The sequence below is a fragment of the Sinohyriopsis cumingii genome, chromosome 8 (genome assembly GCF_028554795.1).
Source record: "Sinohyriopsis cumingii isolate HCF-2022 chromosome 8, ASM2855479v2, whole genome shotgun sequence".
NCBI lineage: Eukaryota > Metazoa > Mollusca > Bivalvia > Unionida > Unionidae > Sinohyriopsis > Sinohyriopsis cumingii.
Window position 1 is genome coordinate 46885843 of NC_142968.1, and position 22422 is coordinate 46908264.

Here is a 22422-nt window from a genome sequence, read left to right on the forward strand (position 1 = left end):
CAAAATTGTGTTGTAAGGTCTCTTATTACGTTACGATGTGGTTGGAGATAATTTTCTATATATATTCTATATCCTAAGGTATCTTCCACGTGCCTTTATAATGGGTCTTGTTTCTATTCTACCATAGTTACTCCACCAAATTGCTTTGTTATTTTCTTAACGTCTTTCAATTTAACGTTGATGATTCTTTTATGTTGGTAATTCGTACATGGTGTGTTATATATGCGAGGATTTTAACTGCTTTTTCCCCAAATCACAATGTGGATTTAATTCTGGTATATCATACATTTATGTTATGATACCGTTTTTAACATACGTTATAAACCCCCTACGGTTTAGAGGGATAGAGGAGCAGTGTTGTGGATATTATGTATCATATCCTATTATCGATGTTTGTAATATCCTTCAGGTATTTCCTGAATAAATTAATTAACGTGGCTGTCTTGAATATTCGTTGAGCATTTTGTCTGTGTTGCTCTTAGGCCTCGTGTTCCACTGCATACTGGTATTTTTATTTACTCTCTTACTTTATGGTCCTTTTATTTTCTCAATTATTATTTTCTTTTCTCTTATTCATTCTCTTGATGTTTTTGTTTATCTATGGGCTAGCCTCTCAGTTATGTTTGCTTGTCTGTAGTCGTTCTTCTTTGTACTATATGCTCTCAGTGACAATAACCTATATTGATAGCGATCCCCTAATAGTCCCGAGGCATTCTACCTGTACTCTCCAGAACACTTAGCGTAGCGACAAGTTCTAGTGCCGTTGGGTTAGTTGTTTGCCTGGTATAATCAAATAGTGGTTACACCTAGGTAAGTCTCTTCAAGTCTTTGAATAGTGACCCCACTCCTAACACTTTTATAAAACCGTGCTAGTTTTAATGCTGTTTTTTCGGTAAAGAATAGCACTACGGCTATGCTATTCTGAATAAGATCACAATTATTAGTTCAACTATATTTTTAGAGCATTGTCTCCTGTCTCCTTTTGGTCGTGATACAAGAATTAGATTTTGGCATTGTTGTTACTGATCTAAAGGCGATTTTGTATTCTGTATTACTTGTGCATTAGAGTGTGCTTGTCTGTATGAATTTCGGCTACAGCTTAAAATGGGTAACTATGTATTGATGATGATCTCGTAGTGAAATATGTGACCAAATATATGGTGCTCTCTTTAAAGCTGCTTCCAATTAAGGCCACTAGAAGACACTATCCTGCACAATTTACCTGGGCGTAGGACAACACTACAGTTTCTCCAATACGCGAGCACGAAAATTTTAAAATTTGAGAGAAAAAAATGCACACTGAAGCAAAATCAGCACGTCAAGCACAGATACTAAAACGAAACCTGATTTGACTTCTGTTTATGTACGCACTTTTATAACAACATCTTCAGATACAATTAATTTATTTAAACTTTCTAGCATCATATAAACTCAACGGTACGTATGCCAAAATGCCATAAATATGTTTGCTGAAGACGTCATTTGAGAACTATCTGACTCAAACAAATAACCTTTGACAGGAATTCATCTTGAGTTCGTCACTGAATATACTTTAGGATAATACACGATTTAAAATATGTAGAGAATATAGAGTAAAATTGTCTGTATTGTGATTATATTATTTTCCGTCTTCGGTTTTGTATAGGACATAATTCGTGCTCGGTATGTAGCTAGGTATTTCTTGTAGATGTTGGTGTTTATATATAATACCCATTACATGTAGGATGTTTTCCTTCGGGGGTAGGGTGGGGGCTGCTGCTCGCCTTGCGTCTAACATGCCTTTTTAAAGCGACTATACAAGTTGATATCTTGTCGATTTCGTGGTATTATGGTATTGTTTTGTTTTCCCGGGTGTATTTTATTGAGAATGGCCGGATATTTCGATCATCTGTTCTCCACCATCGATTATTCTTAAATATCGGCTATGGTGTTTCACACTCCTTTGAACAAAATTATGAATTCGGTAGGTTTCTCTTTGGTGTCTGAAGGAAGAGTGGTCATTGCAGATTAGAGATTGGGTGTGGATTTATTGAAGGGTACTTTGCTGTTTGGAGTTCTGTTTATTTTTTCTTGAGCTTGTTTTCGTTGGGATGGTTCGTTTCGGTGATTGTTTGGTTAAGGTGGCTATTTGATTTATGGTTTGTTTGTATCCGGAATTGTGCTGTTAGGGTTGTTACTTCGTGTATGGGTTCTTTGTGTTTCAATAATTTAGATTCGGGGGCTAGTCTTTTTCCTTTTTAGTGCAATGGTGTTTGTTTGGTGATCTGGCGCCTGTGTAATATGTGGGGAAGTCTATAACCACTGGTTTGATCTTTGTTTTCCTTTTAATGTTTCTGGCTGTGTCCCTATCGACAACATTTATGGGTAGGATACATCCGTCTGAGTCCCTACTAATCAGGTATTATTTAGGAGTGCATGTAATGGTTCGTCAGTAAAATTGATTTCAGAGTGGTTGGGGATGTTTTGCGGGTAACGTTATGCCTCTCTATATGCATCTCCTTTTACGTCCAGTTGCATATTCATTAATTGTTTCTTTGCAGTATATTTATGGGGGTTACAATACTTGTTTGTTTTGTGTTTTTGGACTTTGGGAATTTAAATTGATTTTTTATTGATTTTAGTTTAAATTAATATGAATTCAATTTAAGTGGCTTTTGACGTTTCGATTCAATCGTTAAAGCACGCAGATTGATGTACGGAGGCTGATATTTAATGGAGTTCGATCTTGGTATTTTATTTGATCTGATTGAATAGCGTTTACCTGCTGGTCTTTGTGCGCTTCGCAAATGGTTAACCCTCCTAGTGGATTTGGTAATTGTTTGGGCTGAATTGTCTTTTACAATTTTAAACTGCTATTCTTGCTGCGTAAACATTATGAATGTTGTATATTCTTGTAGCCTCTCTTATTAATCGCTCTTCCCTCCTAAGGTGTAGTGGTATGTCTTCTGATAACATTTGGTCTTCTACTCTAACGTTATTTTTCCGTGTTCTGGGGGCATGTCATTGGATTGGATGATGATTTTTATTTAGCAGAGACTGCTTTGCGGATGTGTAAACATGACATCCATAGTCCATTTTTAAATCTAATTAGGGATCTATTTAGTTTTACTGGAGTGTCTTTACATGCTATATAGGTGGTTTATTTAATGTTTCAGAGGAGATTTATGTCTTGACTACACGTTCTTACTAGATATCTAAAGTGTGACATCCAATTAAGCAGTTCATCAAGCAGCATTCTTAAAACGTGCTTCTTTAACACAAAGTATGAGAGTGTTTGAAGGACATGTATTGGGATTGCCTTTTCCTTTTTATTGTATGGAAGAAACCACATTCCTGCTATTTATTGGTAGATATCTTGAAGCCCCATTTGCCAGCCCATTTCTGAATTGCAGTTAAACTTGTTTGTAATCCTCTAGTAGAGGTATAATCTTCTTAGTTTCCTAATTTCCATATTTCGCTGTCGTCTGCGAACTGTGACATATCTGTTGTAGTGGTATTAGCGTACTTTCTTCGGTCCTGATTCATGATATTGAATAGATCGGGGCTTAGGATGCTTCCTTGCGAGGTGAAATTGTCTACTTTGTAAGTGAATGGTTATTGATCTCCTATTCTGGTTTTAATCTGCCTCCCTGTAAGAACATTGGATATACAACGGTTCATCCGGCCTGTTCATCTATATTGATTCGGATCTGCGGAATGGCCTTTGGCCTAGGGTATAAAATTTGTCTTTTCCAAGTCAGGCAAGATTTTAATCAGGTGTCAGAAACGTCTGTGCATAGTGTTGATACTATATTCCAGTCGTAACAGCTCTTCTATGGTTCACCGCTTACTTAGGAATCTGACTTAGTTCTGTGTGATAATATTCTTCTTTTAAAGGTATTTATTTCAATTGTTTGTCAGAATGTTTTATTTACTGATGTTAAGCGTCAGGGAGAGTGGTCTATACGAATTAGGACCTTCTGGATTGTTTTCCGGATTTGGGACAGCTATCACGACTGCCCATTTCCATATGAATGGTGTTTCGTATATTCCATATTAGGTTTATCAGACCTAACATAATGGAGTCCTGACATATTTTTATATATTTCGTATCCCGATTGAACTTTCTGGGAGAGGAGGGGGTTTGTGCTGTTAAGTGCCTTTCTCCTTTTGTATAGTTAAAAATTGTCATTAAGTGGAAACCTGAGTGAGGGTATTTCAAGAATAGACCGATCCTTTTGAAATTGAATGGTGTGGTTACTATGCCTGCTAATCGCTGTTTAGCGATCCGCTTTTCTCAGTGACGGCTCTTGAGAATTTGGTGCTGTTATGATTTTTACTTTTAACAGTACCTCTTTCCTACTGTATTTGTTGTTCAACGATGAGCAGTAGTTGTGTCAGGTCTCTATGTTGCAGATAGTCATTTTTGTACAACATAAAGTCAGATATTAATTTAGAATGTTTAAAGCTATATAATGCATTCTCATGGTATTTAATCGCATTTGTTCATTTGTCCAACTACCAGGGCATGAATATTTTAGCTCCACTTCCACAAGTTGTCGGGTTACTCTTGTACGCTACGGAGTTCGCCGCTTGGAAGATATTGTCATTGTATTGGGGTAGTGAGCGGTGTGTGTTTCTCTAACATCATCTAAGGATTTTGTTTTTTTAATGATATACGCAAACTCTCCGAATCTGCTCTGGTATTTTAATATGGATCGTAATAACTATTTAAAAGTAGTCGCTACTTAAGATGTTATTTGTAATATTTCCCATTTTGATATAAGGGCTGGTTTAGGTATGATATTAAAAACATCAGTGGCTGATTGTCGCAGAATAGAAACCGAATGGGTTTTGGACAAAATGAATAATACAAAAACACAATATGTGAAAGATGAAAATTTATTAAATGAATTAATAAAGAAAAATATAAGGTGTATAAATACAATGATTCTCTCAGGCTCTCAACATACGATTGACCCAATCACTCTACACAAACATTCACACATTGAAAATAAACAAACAAATATTAATGTAATATGAAATATAGATTCAAGAAACCTCATGGACTGCAGATACGTTTTAAATAATAGTATGCACTATGAGAGAGATTCACATAATCGCACGTATGGTACTACGAATAGGATTCAACTAATATCAAGGTATTGAAATGTGTTTCAAACAATGTTATGTAGTATGAGAGAGATTCAAATAAGCTTAATGAATACAACTAATAAGATTCAAATAATCTTAAGTAAATCAAAATGTACCCAATTGAAACAACAATTGGTACACACATATGCTTCTTGACCATTGTACAGTCGTACGATTCATGAACTGATGAACCGCATAGTTTCACCGAGTCCTTGAGTTGACTCACACTTGTTTTGGCCGATCGCACCCTTCACGGATCCACCACATGTACAGTCATATGTATACACACGTACAGACAGCATACAGCCTCCTTTGAATAAGCTACGTCTACTTTCTTGGCTCCACCACATGTACAGATCTACGTACATACATATCGACAGCACGCAGCCCTAAATCCTCTGGAAATTCCAGACAGCTCTAAACAGCTTTAGACAGTATCAGACAGCTCTAGTCAGCTCTAGTCATAGTCAGCTATAATAAAACCAAACTGGTCATAATATTGGGTTCTGAAAACTTTCTAGATATATGCTAATACATTAAACTCTAATAGCAACTTGTCATTCAAAGTTCACAACGTTTCAAATCGGCATTGTAATAAATGCATCATTACATGATATGACATTACAAACTGAATAAGCTTCGCATATCAAATGAAATATAAATTTAACACTTACACCTTTGGCTGGAGAACAATGGAGAGCGTACCCTCCTTGACGATATCAAAAACGACCAGTGTGTCGGTTAGAAATTGATCTTCCTTAAATCCATATGAGAGTCAGTAATAGTCAGGGTAAAATACCCGTGCATATCATGCTTTAAATGTCCCTCGTCACAAGTAATTTTCGGCGAGGTATATGTTAGTATAGTTGCTTACCTAGAAAAACACTTATTCACCCTAGATAACGTTGTACGCATGTACAACGAAAAATAGTAATATAGTTATAAGGCAAAACCAAGTTATTTTTTTATTTTTCGGCCTAATTCTGCGACACTGATAATTTTCCATTTCCAGACCGAGTCTAGTAGGAGCTCCATGCAGTTAGTATTAAGAGTCTGGCATTGCTGATCCAATATTTTATCATTTTACCTCTTTTTCTCTTGGTGGTTGACCTCCCTTTTTATTCACCATGGGTATTAAATGCGCCAAAAATTATGATATTTTTTTAATTTGTTCATTATCTTTTGACCAATAATATAGCCAATGTGTTGGTATTCCCTAGAGGTTGTATTATCGGTAGTTTTAACCTTTATCTGGGTGGCATTCTGTGCTGAACCATGAACACAGATAGCAGGTCCTCGTCATTTGTCCCATTGCTCACTTGACGGAACTACTATGGGTTATATCCAGCGATTTGGGGAGGGGGATAATTCTAGTGGTGCTATTGCTCAGGTTAGTTATTTGAAGGCAGATGTCGATTTTGTTGCACGGTTTAGTGCCATTATCAGTTCAGAGTTTTTCTTGGTTAGGCCATGACAGTTATACTGCCACATAGCAGTCGATTGCTTGTTTCCATTATAGCCTTTATTATTTATTTTCGGGGTTATCTTCCACAAATTTAGTTATTTTCAAAGAAGTTTTCCAGCAATTTCGTCTGCAGCAAGAAAATAAAGTCGTGACTCAGACTTGATAGTTGTTCGATATTTTGTAGTATTACTGATATTAATTTCTTGACATAATATTAAGATTGATATTAGGCTGATTTTTTCTATAGATTGTTCGTTATGTAGGGCCATGTTACCAATGCATTTATTATTTGGAGTTTTCATGATTTGTTCATCGTGCTTTATTATTAATGGCGTGTTACTTGTTGCATTGCTTGTCATTTGCTTAATTGAATTGCTTGTTAACGTTGTGTCACTATGTGCTTGCTGGTTAATGCCTGTTATAATATTGCACTGCTGCTATGTTGTGTTGCGATTGCATGTTGCATTTGTTTGGTCTTTTGATGTTACTGCATTCTAATTTCCAGACTTTCTTTTTCATTTTGGGTTTTATTAAACTTTTTTTATTATTTTTTTTTTGCTCGGTCTTGCTTGTTTCTTTATGGAGTCCCATATATATCGGTTTGATATTCATGTGGCCTTGTTTTATATGTTGCTGTGCTCCTTTTGCTATTCCAAATTTTGTTTATTTCTCTTGGGTTGCAAGTGGCTTTTCTTGCTTGTGGTGTTTTTCGTTGTTGCTTTTTGAGCAACATTTTCCATTTCTTTGGTATAGCGGTATTTCTTGTCTACCATTAATTTGATGATTATTTTTGTTCTCTTGCTGCATATATGAATTCAATCGATTTTGGGTTATGGCCTTCTTCGCAGTTTGCACATTGTTGGCCTTAGTAGTTACATTTACTTATAAGTTGTCCTCCACATCTCTTTCACCTAGATTTTATCCTACATTTGACAGTTTAAACGGAATCTTTTCTTCAGGTATTATTGGAACCAACATGGTTGTTAGTCAAGTCCTAGTCTTACTAATAGTGATGGCGGATCTTGGAATTCAATTAAGAATGTGGACGCCTCATACCCTTGTCCGTTCATTAGTTTGATGTCTCTCCTGACGTTTGCTGCATAATAGACAAATTTGTCTTGTATATTCCCTATGTTTCTTATGTTTGTGAAATCCAGTTAGATTTGTATCCGATTTCGCTCCTGGGTCCATTCCTATATTGATTTCTTCTTGTTTTGGTCTAGCTCTTGCGGGCGGGTTTTTTGGTCTGGGATTGTTTGTTAACTGTTTTTGTTTCGAGAAACTGAAATCACATTAATTCAAAATATTTAGACATATGGTTTGCTGTACTACAACATATTATATGATAGCTGGTCGTAGGTCTAATGATTTCGAATTCTCCGTCAAGTTTCGTGTAAGTGTAAATCACTTTCTCGAATTAGCCCCCAAATATAGACTTCCATCATAATCCCGATATACTGTCCATGGTTGCACCGTTCAATATCCCGTATATCCTGGTAGGAGCGCTTTCCTAGCTCCTCCGAGTACGCTACCATGTTTTCCTTGAATGTAGCAAGATGAGCATCAAAGGTATGAACATTGAAGGACATCATGCAGCCCATTTTGCCGCTGATTTCAACCAGCTACACATATTTTATTCCTTGTGATTGCCAAGGAAGACAAATCCACTGCGACGAAGCTGTTCCAAGCCGCCTTCGCCTTACTAGTGAGCTTTTTGGGGGATTCATTGCACTCCAGGATCTTCTTTATCTGTGGTCTGACGAAGACACCGTCTTTGACCTTTACTTCAGATAGCTTAGGGAAGAAGTCTTCAAGGTACTTGAAGTACGCCGACTCTTTAGCTAGAGCTCTGACAAATTGTTCTATAAGGTCCAATTTGATGTACAGCTTTGGCATCAGCACCTTTCGGGGGTCCGCCAGTGGTTCCCACTTAACGCTGTTCCTTTCCACAGAGAACTCGGTTTGATGTTGTCAGTCCCGCCTATGGTAGTGCGCCATGGTGCACTTGCTCTACCAAAGACAAAGATAGCAGGGAAACTTGGTAAAACCTCCTTGAAGACCTATTGGGAATAACAACACCAAGGTGTTGATGCCGTTGTAATCTTCTTCGGTGTGCACCGAATGAGAAAGGAGAATAGACGGATAATTGTTCCCATTATCGAGTGACACGTATGTGACGCTCCTGGATCAGCTGTCAATGAAGATGCGCCACTCATTTTGGTTACAGGTGATTACGATTGCCTGGAACATACTTGTCATATTGTGGTAGAAGCAGAGCCCATCTTGACTGGTGAAGAAGCTGGAAAAATCTAGTGACGCTTCATCTGATCTACGACTTGCACACTTACATCCAACAAGTTCCACTGATTTAGCCTAGACGTCAAAAACTCGGCAATAGTCTTGGTGAGACCCAGATCTCTGATCAAGTCGTAAAGGTCCTTCTGGTTGGAGTAGTATGGGTTTCTCTCCTCATCTCCACCTTTGAAACGGTTATCTGGATTTTCAACTCGTTTACTCTCTCTGACTTGCTGATCTCTTCTAAAGACGGCTGTTCTCTGAAGGAGAAGTAAGTACAGTGTAGTGTGGCACCTGGGCGATAGATGAAGAAAGATCCAGATACGTGATTACAGATGCATTCTTGTCAGTCCGACGTTTGTAAGGGTCCATATTTTAGAAGTAGCAGTTGCTTAAGTGTTCAGTGGGTTCCCACCAAATTCTTTGGATAGCAAACTTCATGGGTCTCTACCCACCCACCACATACAATCCAGCAAACATATGTTTAATTTACCCATAACTAATGTGTAAGTGATTCTCGCAACATTTTTCGTATATGATTATGTTTTCAATAACACAATAATATTTAAAATTATTAAACATTTTAAGATTAAAAACCTTTACGATTTTAAAACTTTTAACAACGTTCATATAATAAAATATCGAACAACAATTGTCCATCTTACCTTTCAGGGTGTTTTTTGCACTGATTGTAGATGAAATGAAATGCCCAAGGATTAATTCCCGACAGGCATGCTGAAATATGCCTTGTATCCCTCACATATCTTAGCAGATTGTTCGTCATGATAAATTGTCAGCAGACATAGCAAAATGAGTCTGACGCATGCTTTCAGGCTCCTAAAACAATCTCAGAGAGAAAGAAAAAAACATATGTATCCACTTAGGCAGCTGAAACTAAACTGAACTAGTGCGTTTAAGGCCCGTGTATTTAAACAGTTATTTATATTACTGATAAGTTCTAGAAAGTTGGAGAAGTTACTCCAAATTTGATTAGTACTGAATCTTTATGTAATGTTCTGGAAAATAGGTAAATTTCAAAATATCACTGTCCTGTTAATAAAGGAAACGTTTGTGGGAAATAATAGCCATTTTCTATATTGTTGCGACATAACCAATTAGGAAACAATACTTACTACCCATGAACAAAACAAGTTGTTACACGGTATTATTTAATAATAAGCCCAGTTCCTATTTCCTAATTAATAGTGCATTGCATTGGTACTCCTTTACAGGTCGTTACTGAATGGCGGGCTGCTGGGCTGGCTGCTGGACCGCAACTGCAGGTCCATACACGTTGACGAGCTTCTGAGCTTAAAGGGCGGTTTGGCCTCTTCGTTTAGTCGTACTGCAGTGCGGACTGCAATGCTGCATGAGTCGAAGCTGGTTGTACAAATACACGCTTAGCTTGCTTGTTTATTATATGCGGTGTTTTCGGTACTTATTAGGTAGGATGTGATTGTATCAAAGACATGATCTCAAATGATGAAGCCAGACTGGCGAACTCTTCGTTTTATATGCCTAAAGCAGCGACGTGAACGAAAGCAACCCCCACACAAACTAAACATCACATATAAAACAGTCAAAATACATAGGAGCGCGGATCTAAAAGAAAACAATATTTCATATTTTTACATAAAAACACACTTTTACAAATCAAACACAATATACGTCAAATCGATACATGTTGTAGAAGGGAAAACGTTTATTACGATCTACCCAAGCAATCACATATAATCACCGAATCTATCAATCACACATTATAACACAATCAGTGCAAGTCTTTATGTCACCTCCAAACACTCAGATAAAGGCATTTTTAAGAGTACGAAGATGAGGTTGTTTTTAAAGAAAAAGACAAACATATACAAACATAACACTCACAATCACATAAAGATACTGTCGTTTGTGAGTAACCTGATCAGTCGCTTGTCTATAGTTATCTTGGCCCGGAAAAGCATTCTTGCTCCAATGCAAACGGTTTAAGCCCACATCTCCCAGGCCAAGCACCACACACACACACACACACAGCGGCTACTCCTGTCATTCTCTCACGCCAGTGTCAAACTTGCAGGTGCAGAGGGTGGATAAATTGCTTCAGCGCCCCAATTATCCATTGGGGACGCTTAAGACTATTTCTCTCTGAATTTTCAGCTGTACATGTAAACGCTGTGACGTTCCTGGATGTGGTCGCTGCGTCTCCCAATTTTGACGCTGTCTCTCAAACTCCAGGTTCATGTTTTCTGTTTGATGGAAAGCGACACATTGTGTTAGAGGTTGGCGCTGTGATGTAGGTGCCATTAACACAGTATAAACTTGGCATGTCTAACAATTTATAAAATGATGCAGAATTGTATTTTTCGTTTCCTGTTCTTTCCGTTATCGAGCTACTTCTGTTTATCTTTGTTATGTAATGTTTCCACGGCCATCTTATCCCGGAAACGACGAGAATGCTCCAAGTTTTCTGTAACTTTAACAGTCTCTGTAATCCGCTCATATTTCAGTGTTGACATCACAGCGATGGGTAGTCAGACTTGCGAACGCTCCACTTGAAAATACTTAATGCATTAACATGAAGACAAACACAGTTTAGTCAAATAACAATACACAACACGCACAAGACTCAAACAGTGAAACATGTACAGCACTAACCTAAACATAACAGTCTCCACCTTTTATATATAAAGATACTATTCGAAACAACAACGTACAATTCTAAAAGAAACCTACCGAACATGCACTATCATATAATCAAGGGAATGAAGTGCTCACATATTTACACCATTGTATACACAAATACACGCACACTAGGGTAGGAAAATGCTTTTGTATCAGGGGAAAAATAATCACACACGCATACACATACTCACACTAACATTCAACAACAAATATTTTGTCAAGTGATTAGTCTCCTTCTAGAGATATGGGTAGCCACGAAAGGGCCTGTTCTATTTGGTTTTTGCAATCTCTTCACTTTGTAATGTCTTGCGTGTGCGGAAGGAGCAGGAGAACTTCTTGGTGTCCACTCAAAAATTAAGAAATCCTTTCACTTGCTCCTGCTTTAGTTGTTGCAATTGTTGCCGTCTCTGCTGAATCTGTAGCTTTTATTTATCTATCCTATATTCTTGATCTTTATAAATTTCTTCTCTAAATACCTCTTCATTATGTTCTTTGCCACTTTTAACATTCATACATTCTCGATTGAACCAACTGAGACGGCAGTCATCTCAATGACTTCGAGATCGATTACGACCATAACTGACAAGAGCAATATCAAAAGCAGTTATGCCACCTTCAGCTACAGATTCCAATAGCGATGCCGCACATCATCATTTATCAAATTAAGTGATTGCAAAGCTGGCAATGAGGCGTGGATTTGCACAGAAAGTGGTACTAACCAAACATAATAATAAAAAGTGTGCCTTGGCTCACTTGAAATATATATCTAATCCAACATGAGAACGACTTTATAAGTATATAGAAGCAAGAGCGAATATCAGTGTTACTCATATCCAGCAAGCGATCCAAAAATATAAATAAATATAATTGCAAGTGGAAGAAACCTCTAGGTCGTTTCTTTCATTTTAGTCATTCCTGGACGTTCGAGGAAAACTGATACAGGCCGATGATGCCCGAACAACTCCAACGATGAAACTGTGCTTGTAGCAGGCGTTGATAGTAAAGTTGTAATAGAAACTGTTTATCTTTTTCTATGCCTGTGTTGTTCCCTTTACCGACAACAGAATCACATTTGATATCGTTTATGCAGTCGGGAACCACTTCAACTGACGCATACCCACCAACATGTATTGCGAAATATTTTGCTTATCTAATAAGTACCCAGCATTGCTTTAATGCACCAGAAACGTTCCGGTGGTCTATTGGCTAGAGCATTCTCCTCAGATACGGTAGGTTGATGGTTCGAATCCAGGCCGTGTCATACCACAGACTTCTAAAAACGGTAATAAGAGCTGCTTCGCTAGGCGCTCAAAATTAATAGGTTATTGTTAAGACTGGTCGCCCTGGTGTCAGGATAATGTGAACGGGTCGGTCATCGTGCTACATGTCTATGGCATGATGACCCACTGCTAGATATCAATGTAAGTAACCTGTGGGGGCACCGAGTGGCCGAGTGTTCTAAAGCGCTCTCCGTTACGGATCATTGCCATCTCACCTCTGTTGGCGTGGGTTCGAGTCTCGGATTCGGCCAATGTGGGTATGTGAGAAAGCTTGTCAGTAACTTCTCGTGGGTCGGTTGTTCTTTCCATGGTTTTCATGGGTTCTTCCTCCACCATTAATACTGGCCTCCATGTATAACCTATCGTGTGCTTAACAACAACAACTGTAACCTGTCACACTGCAGCTGTCGTAGCGTTATGACTGAAAGAAACTAAATCCAAAGCCAGAACAGAAGAGTGTGGCGTTTCAAAAGGTGGTCCAATATAACAGTCAAACCCAGAGCAAAATGATATTTGACATCTTAGGAATGATTGAAGTTTCGTTTTGTTTAAACGGTATTTACAAACCCTCTGAAATTAATTGCCTTGAATATGCAGAAGCTATTCCTCATATTCCACGTGCATTTCTTAATCAGAAGTCATAAAAGGACGTCCATTAAAACATCGACACAATATACACCTAGAGGACAGCATCAATTCCAGGTCAGTAGACCCATAATCATTGCTTCCTTGATTCGGAAACGTTAACTACCTTTGTTTTATTTATGATGTATTCATTAGGATGGGCGAAACATCTCAGAATCTGCCGCATTTATCTATGTGTTAATTTTTCAGTAGTTGCCGTATTAATATATGTGTTCGTTACCCAGGAACTACTATATCCGTTTATTTATACGTGACGCAGACAACCATATTAATTTATGTGTTAGTCTATGGAAGTTGACTGTGAAGTTCATTATCGACACCAATAGCGTAATGCCACTTTGCTAACACGAGAGATATTTAAATATGTTTGGAGTATCAATGCACTCTATAACAATGTGCCTTTTATGAGTAAACAGTACAGGAGTGAATCTCCTTACAAATACTCAACACACATCTGTACACACCTTCTTTGTCAGATTATCTGAATTTGTAAGTCCGTTGTGTAGTGTATGTACTGGATGCACTAATGCATCATCACGGATCAGATATATACATCTGGTACCGGTGTGCGGAGTGTGGGTGGGTAGTGTTCCAAAACCTTTTGGCACTACTATAGATGCATTTACATATCCAGAGTCATGCACATGTACCTGTACAACCGGTGATACTGCGTGGGACATTAATACAGCAGAAACTCTCTTGAACATTGGAAAACTTTGAGCGAGGTGTGTTCGCTTCTCTTTAATTACGTCCAGACGTTATTGTTTTCTCTAGGGACTGATTGAAAATGAAATTGTATAGTTCATTGCCAGTATCATCCAAGCATCTCTGATCAGATGTTTATATTTCGCAAGTGGCTGTTTGGCAATTTCAGCTGGAGTCGTCTCTTATACAGGCTTACTATGAGCAAAGCCTTACTTAGTCAACAGAACATAAAATGTGGACATGATATCAGTCCAGTTAATTTATGTTTCGTATTCCACAAGCTTCATTTCTCTGACCAATCTTCTTTCTTCAATACACTCATCCGTTCACAAGTGTCATATATCGAGATCTGTTGTCTCCTAAATACACCCAGATTCCACTCAGATATATAATTATAGTTATTCAATACATGTTGAGGCTATCATCTAAGGCATAGAACGGTGCATTTTCGATTTTAAGTCGTGGATGACATCTACAAAGCTGGAGATGAATGATTATAGAACTAATTCTGTCCTGATCACTTATTAAATACTTTCTAACTCAAATCCTTTACATCAAACAATAAATATCAGCAGTATCAGCATTACAGTAGCACAGTCAGTACGAAACCTAGGTGACACTCTCGAAAGTACTGTCTCTATACCAACATGCGATGAATATATGCTCGGTTGCATACCTAAAGCTGTCACAGTTCTCTTTGACTTGATACAACTAACATACTTCCGTGTTCCTAAGTATTTCCAAGATACTGGTTTGTCTTTAAAATATTTTTTCTAATACGTAAAACCCACTTTTCGATTTAAGGCTTTGGTTTTCATAATTAAAAGCAAAACAGCAAAAAACAGATACGGAAAGCCTCCAGGGATGGTCTCAACGAATCACCGGCGTAATGTGTACAATACCACGTCCAGTCACAAAAAGCTTAAATTGGAGCATTGATAATGTTGTTGTTGGTGCCACGGGATGTTTTGTTACGCTTTCCATGCTATTATTTAAAGTATGCAATATAAAAGAACCTCTTCGGTGCATCGAAAATGCGTCATCTAGATTGTTGTATGATAAATGTTTGAAATTTTAATTTGTTGGCAACACTTCGCACATTTGTCTATTTACAGCTGTGTTGTCGTTTGGTACCCAAACGCATTTCAAAAAATCAGATTTTTATCTTAAGTAGGCTCGAATTAATCATTATTTTCTGTTTCAACTTATTTAGTAGTATAATGTTTACAAAACATCATTTGTAAATAGCTTCATCTAAATCATGACAATAATTTAATTGGTGCAGATATTAATCACTCTTGATACGTGTACAAAAGATATATTTTACTAAAACACAAACTCGGTAATGCAGAGACAATATTGCAGGAACATTTATAGAAGAAGACAAATGGGTAATGACTTAATATTCAATTTATGAAACGAGCAAAAGCTGGTCATTATTCCACGAGTTTCATTAATTCAGTAGTCAATCTTTACCAATTTCAGATTATTTTTGTCACATAGTTTAATGTCAGTAGAAATTATTTAGATGTAAAGAAAACCAAATAATTCCCTGCATTTTGACAGACGTTGCACATGACATAAAAAACCGTCAGGGGGAAAATAGCCATATCTAAACAAACTAAGACCATTTCTCCAAAATTCCATTTCGCAAGTCGGTTCGAAAACTGGCAGTCAAAAATGTTCTTTAACGACAAAGGGTTCCAGTTGGCGGGATTAAAAAGTTTTTCCGCGATCGAAGCCAATCAAAAAGGAGAATACTGCAAAATAATTTCATAGGCTTATTTGCCCCAATCAAACTCAAATAAAGTAATATGTTCACGTGTTATAATATAACAAATATGAAAATGAACGTACTACAGGCAAAGTTTACGTACTATGTGATAAACAAATTTAATGAAATAAACCGTATTCAAAAGTAAATTTAAGGAAGTGAAACGACGAATGCTACATCTACTGTCAATCTATTCATTCAAAGATTAAGAGAAGAAAAGAAAACAAACGATGATAACGAATTAAAATAAGTACAAGACTAATATGCATTCAGAAGGCGAAAGCTCGATGCTTGATAACTTTTATGTTCCATATGCCACATTAAGAAAACACAATTACGTATCCCTATCTTTCGTCATTTTTCGTTGAATGCCCGAGTAATCAATATAGTTCAACATCGATGGCATGCGGAATACTCTACAATGACGTCACACACAAGACTAATTAATGCAGATAATGTTGACTTCAATTTTTCAACCATAAAATATTGTTGAATTCAAAGATATAATTTTGTCAATTTTCTATCATTAATTGTTGCTGAATCTACACATGAATCGCTGAAGGAAAATAAAACAATCATTACTTGTAAGCTTTCATGCATATCATACGTTTACGTTCGAACATATTGAAAACATGCATTAAAATAGCATTATACGTTTATTATTAGCAGTGTTTAAAACATTTAGACATAGAGGACGCTATGTTTGCATGACAATATTAAAGTAATGTAGTCGGGGCCGTGGTCGCACCTTCATAGAAAGAAGCCCTAGAGAACTTAATGTCAGGGCAGCACAAAAATAGACTGGCTATCGTACTACTGGGACGCATTTACAGAGAAAAGCAGAAAAGGGACACAGGTGACTGGCAAAATGTTATAAGGATATGACGACGTTCCTTGATTGTTCAATAATGTAAACAACTTAAATTTAGATGTAATTAATTTAAACTTACAGCAATATATTAAGTTTAAATTTTCGAACCGTCAAAAACATATAGACTTTTTTTCCCCATTAGAAAAACGAAACCAAATCAATTCAATATTAAATAGCAAATGTAAACTGCAATTGTTTTAAAATATCCAAGAAAATTGCAGTCGATGTACTCCCAAAAATGGAAAGAACCATACGGATGCAAAAAGATATATGCTGCCCAGAAAACGTCTCCTTAGCGAAACAAATATAGACAAATCATTCAAGAGAAAGTCAGATCCGGCGTCGAAGACTAACTCACGCACAAACTGCAACTATCAGCTCCAGATCACAAAAGGAGTAATCATAAACATTTAGAAAGATCCCAAATCAAAATCAACCAACCACAAGGAAAACCTAGCAGCAACAATAACTAGAAAACCAACCACCAAACCAACCATAAGCCAAAGAGCCACCATACTTAAACAACCGCACTTTCCTACAGGACATAAAACAAGCTCAATTAAATGAAACATGACTCCAAACGACAAGAAAACCCACAGCTAAATATATGCAAGTCGTCTTCAAGAATGACTTACGTCCATGCACCAAAATCACGGTAACTAATTGACCGTTTTGTTAAAGAAGTATGAAATCTCAGAACAAACGGTGATGAGGATTCCACTGAAGAGAAACAATAGCACGCTCTCATGAAAATACAAAAGAGTAAATAACATAATAATAAAGCTGCAAATGTCGTAGAAATTCACGCAAGTTCTCGAAATTGGAATAAAGGAACCGCAATGTCATTATAACAAAAGACAAACTAAACCAAAACTCAAGCAAGACAGTACACCTGAGAAACAACACGAGGAAGGCTTAATCAACAACTACAGTCGGAAAAGGCAACAACCAAGCAAGGGTTATAAAGTTTAAAATAGGAAAGAAAAATAGACTAACGAATTAGTGCTATTTTCTTATATCGGTAACAAACAAACTAGCATACAAATAACTAACCGGATCGAAACGACCAGAACATGCGCATGCAATAACAAATCAAGGTTCTACTAAATGTGACTAGTGGGAGTACTAATCATAGATTTGGAAGAGTATACCCAGATGTAACAAAGCCAATGGCACTACAACTCAGCGCTGATTACTTTGGAGAGAACCGGTGATAGTGCTACCCACTCCTTTTACAAAAAGGGTGAGTTTGGTGGGGTGGTTCTTGCGAATGCTCAGGTTGGGTCACTTTTATATGTGTTTGGCCGTTTCGCGATACTGTATGTTTTTCTTATATTTGTTTTCTTTAGTTTGGTTTAATGGGATGTTGTTTTGTTAATGTGGCTGTTTAATTTATGGCTTGCTTGGATGGCAGGGGTTGTGTTGTTAGGATGTTGCTTAGTTTATGGAGGCGGGATTTTATGGTTGACTGTTTTATATTTTGGGTCTTCTTTATTTCAATAAAAGAAGAGTAGTCTGTGCGTTATTGTGACATGAATAAATTAAAGATTTGCAAACAAGTTAACCGCTCCGGTGGCCTAGTGGTTGGAGCGTCTGCCTCGGATGCGGGTGGTCTTGGGTTCGACCCCCGACCGAGTCATACCAAAGACTTACAAAAATGGTACTAACAGCTGCCTCGCTTCGCGCTCAGCATTAAGAGGTTAGTGTTATGACCGGTCGGCCTGGTGTCAGGATAATGTCACTAGGTGGGACATGTCTGCAGCATGATGCCCTAGTGCTAGACATCACTATAAACTGTCACACTACAGGCATCGTAGTGATATGATTGACAAATTGTTAAAGCTACGTTAAAAATCCAAACCACACCACACAAACAAGTGAACAGAAGTTAGAAACAAATAATCCAAATTAACGAAGGGGCCTGATCTCGTTCAGTTATTTTCTCCTTTTTTTAGTGCATTGTAATATTTATAATTCTTGTTTAGTCCATTCGTTAAGTGAGTTTGCAGATGGAACTCATTATTTTTAATTGTTTTAAAACATAATAAGCTGCCTTCAATTGTAAGATTAGAAAACAAAGATTAAAACCCTTAATAGTGATATATGCAACACTATAAACGCGTTGATTCTCACCACAGTTTTATATAAATGGATGCATTTATGCATGCATATATCGAATTTAATAGCACATCAACTTAATCATCCTTTGCGGTATCGCGTACATATAACAACATAGAAGAATAAACAAAAACATAGACAAAAGGATTAAAACTTTAAATGCAGTTTTATATAACCTTCACATTTCAAAAAAGCCACAGACATTATCAGCGTGAATGCCATCACGGGACACATCAAATGTCAAACGTTTAGCCTCCAATAATCTCATAACATGTACGTGGGCTTGATGTTTCAGAATTTTTCTTTGTTCTCTAACCAGGTATGAACTGTATTATTGATTGATAGATAAAATAACGTTTTGTAGCATGATCTGCAGCTGCAAGTACTACAGACGGGATACGTGCGTTTTTCACATAGTCGGTACACTTTGCCTACAGAGTGTGCCATTTCATATTTTGTTTATATTATAACCTGTGAACATATCACTTCATGTGATTATGATTGGTCCAAAAAAGCCCATTACGTTATTGCGCCGTATTATCTTTACTGATTGGATGCGACTGTGAAAAACTTGTTGGACCCGCCTTATTGAAGTTTTAGTCTTCATTGAGCATTTTGGCGGCCGCTTTTTGATTCGACTCGCAAAATGGAAATGGGGAAAAATGGTGTCGTTTGTTTCAATATTGCCCATTTACCCCCTCAGGGGTTTGTTATGTTATGTATAACATATACAATGAAAAATGGAAACCCTCGTTAGACAAGCACATTAACATTGTATTGCTCAGACGATAGCGAGGTACTGGGTGGGGATAGAGGGGCGGTATATCTGTAGCACGGAATCCACCCTATATACAAGCTTGATTTAAATATGAACTTACGAAAATAAATAAACTCACCTTTGTTCAGAGAAAATTGTAGACATAAACAGGTATCCGCAACTAAAAGAAAATTACCCAACCGCAGCACATTTACGTGGTAAATATGTGATACAATTCCAACTCAAAAAGAGATTTGTTCACGTCTTATGTACAATCTAATGTTCCAAATTGAATGCTACAAATATCCAGTCACAAATACACTGAAGTAAATACGTAGTTTGCTGAATTCATTATTCTTTTCATATAAATATTGCAACAATGTAATGTTTATGGGTGACGTAGAGATGTTCAGGAGGCAAAACATTTATATTTGACATTTGTATTGACATGAGCTACTAAATTCATAATAGCTCAATATTTTCATCCTGTAGCAAGTTTTATTATCAGTTGTTCACCAGATCGTGCCGAGCTATGTACAACTTACATCAAACCTATAATGTCATTTTCATAACATGCAATTGTTAAAAGTACACTTGAACTTGATACAATTCCAACATCACTGCTGCTTGAGTGCTCAGATCCAGTATTCCCTTCACTAACTGATGTTATTAATACCACTCTCATCCGGGGAATTCCCATCATTTTTCAAAACTGCCATTGTAAAGCCTCTGCTGAAGAAACCAACACTAGACCATAACGATTTAAAGAACTACAGCCCACTTTATAATCTCCCATTCATATCACAAATCTTAGAAATGGTTGTTCTATCCCAGCTTGTATCTCATCTAAATTCAAACAGTCTTCTTAGCAATGCACAATCTGCATATCGCCCATGCCACAGTACTGAAACTACTCTTCTAAAAGTAGTTAATGATATTCTCTCTGCGTTGGATAGCGGAAAGATTACAGTCCTCACCCTCCTTGATTTGTTTGCAGCATTTGACACAATAGACCATGCTATATTACTTCACCGTCTCCAGCATGTATTTGGCATTCATGATACAGCCTTACTGTGGTTCAAGTCCTACTTGGTCAACAGGACACAAATTGTATCTGCAAATGGAATACACTCCAGCCCAGTTGATCTATGTTGTGGTGTTCAACAGGGGTCTGTTCTTGGACCTGTTCTCTTCATTCTGTACACTCAGTCGCTCCCAAGTGTCATAGATCATCATCCAGTGTCTCACCAATTGTACACTGATGACACCCAAATATACAAATCTAGCCACCCAACTGAAGTTGATGCTGCCATCCAAGGTGTAGAGAGGTGCATTTCTGATGTGAAATCATGGATGACATGGAACAAGCTGCAGATGAATGATGATAAAACTGAGGCCATTCTGATCACAACACAAAGACTTTCTCATTCAAATCCTTTACCTCAAACAATGCGTATCAGCAACACCAACATTAAATTCACACAATCAGTACGAAACCTGGGTGTTACTCTGGACAGTACTCTCACATTGCACCAAAATGTCATGAACATATGCATGACTGCATATGTTGAGCTGAGACGCATCAGCTCAATTCGCAAATATCTTTCAGTTGATCCCACTAAAACACGTGTGTGTTCATTAGTACTTTCAAGACTGGACTATTGTAACTCAGTGATGTCTGGTTTATCTCAATATCTACTCCAGAAACTTCAAAAAGTTAAAAACACAGCTGCTCGGATCATGCTTACAGTACCACGATCAGAGCATACCTCCCCGCTGATATGTACCCTATACTGGCTACCCATTCGATCCAGAATCAAACACAAAATTTGTTCTCTGTGCTACGTTTCACTGTCGGACTCTAGTCCAACATACCTATCCGATCTCACCCAAGTATACACAACAGCAAGATAGTTACGCTCCTCTTCTGACAATCGTATGCTCATTATTCCCACTATGAAAACAAAGACATATGGACAGCGTTCTATTTGCATACCAGGGCCCAGCAACATGGAATGAATTGCCCACTGAACTTAGACACAAAGAAACAGTGATGACATTCAAGAGGGCTCTCAAAACTCACTTATTTCGACTGCAAGAACAAACTTAAAGCCCTAATAATGTTTCCTACCTGAAATATTCTCAGCATGTTTTTTATTTGTTAATGTTTTTCTAATTTCATGGTGTTTGTTTTTGCAATAATATTATTATATGTGCTTTTTATCTTATAGGTGTTGTCTAATGTTGTAAAGCACTTAGAGTTTCTAAAGATTAGGCGCTATACAAAGTCCTCATTATTATTAATATTATTATTATCATTATTATTATTATTATTATTATTATAAATAACATGTTTCTCAATAGCGTTATTCACTAGTAGAGTAGCAATGATGCAAACTTGTTTATAAGCTTTATATATTGCAAGTAATACAATTAGAGCTATTATATTTCAGCTAAATGACCGATTCAACTGTCACGTGGATACGATACTTTAACACTTTTCTTTTTTAACTTAATTTGGCATATCATAAATATTTCTGTATTTGATTATGTCTAATAATTACAAAGAGATTAAATATTGAAATATATTCAGAATGTTGGCTTCGTGCATGACACCCATTACTCCAATAATGTTTGGCACAAAGTTTGAGATTTCAGATATTTTATTATATTTAAGTAATAGTTCGATTAATATGCAATTAA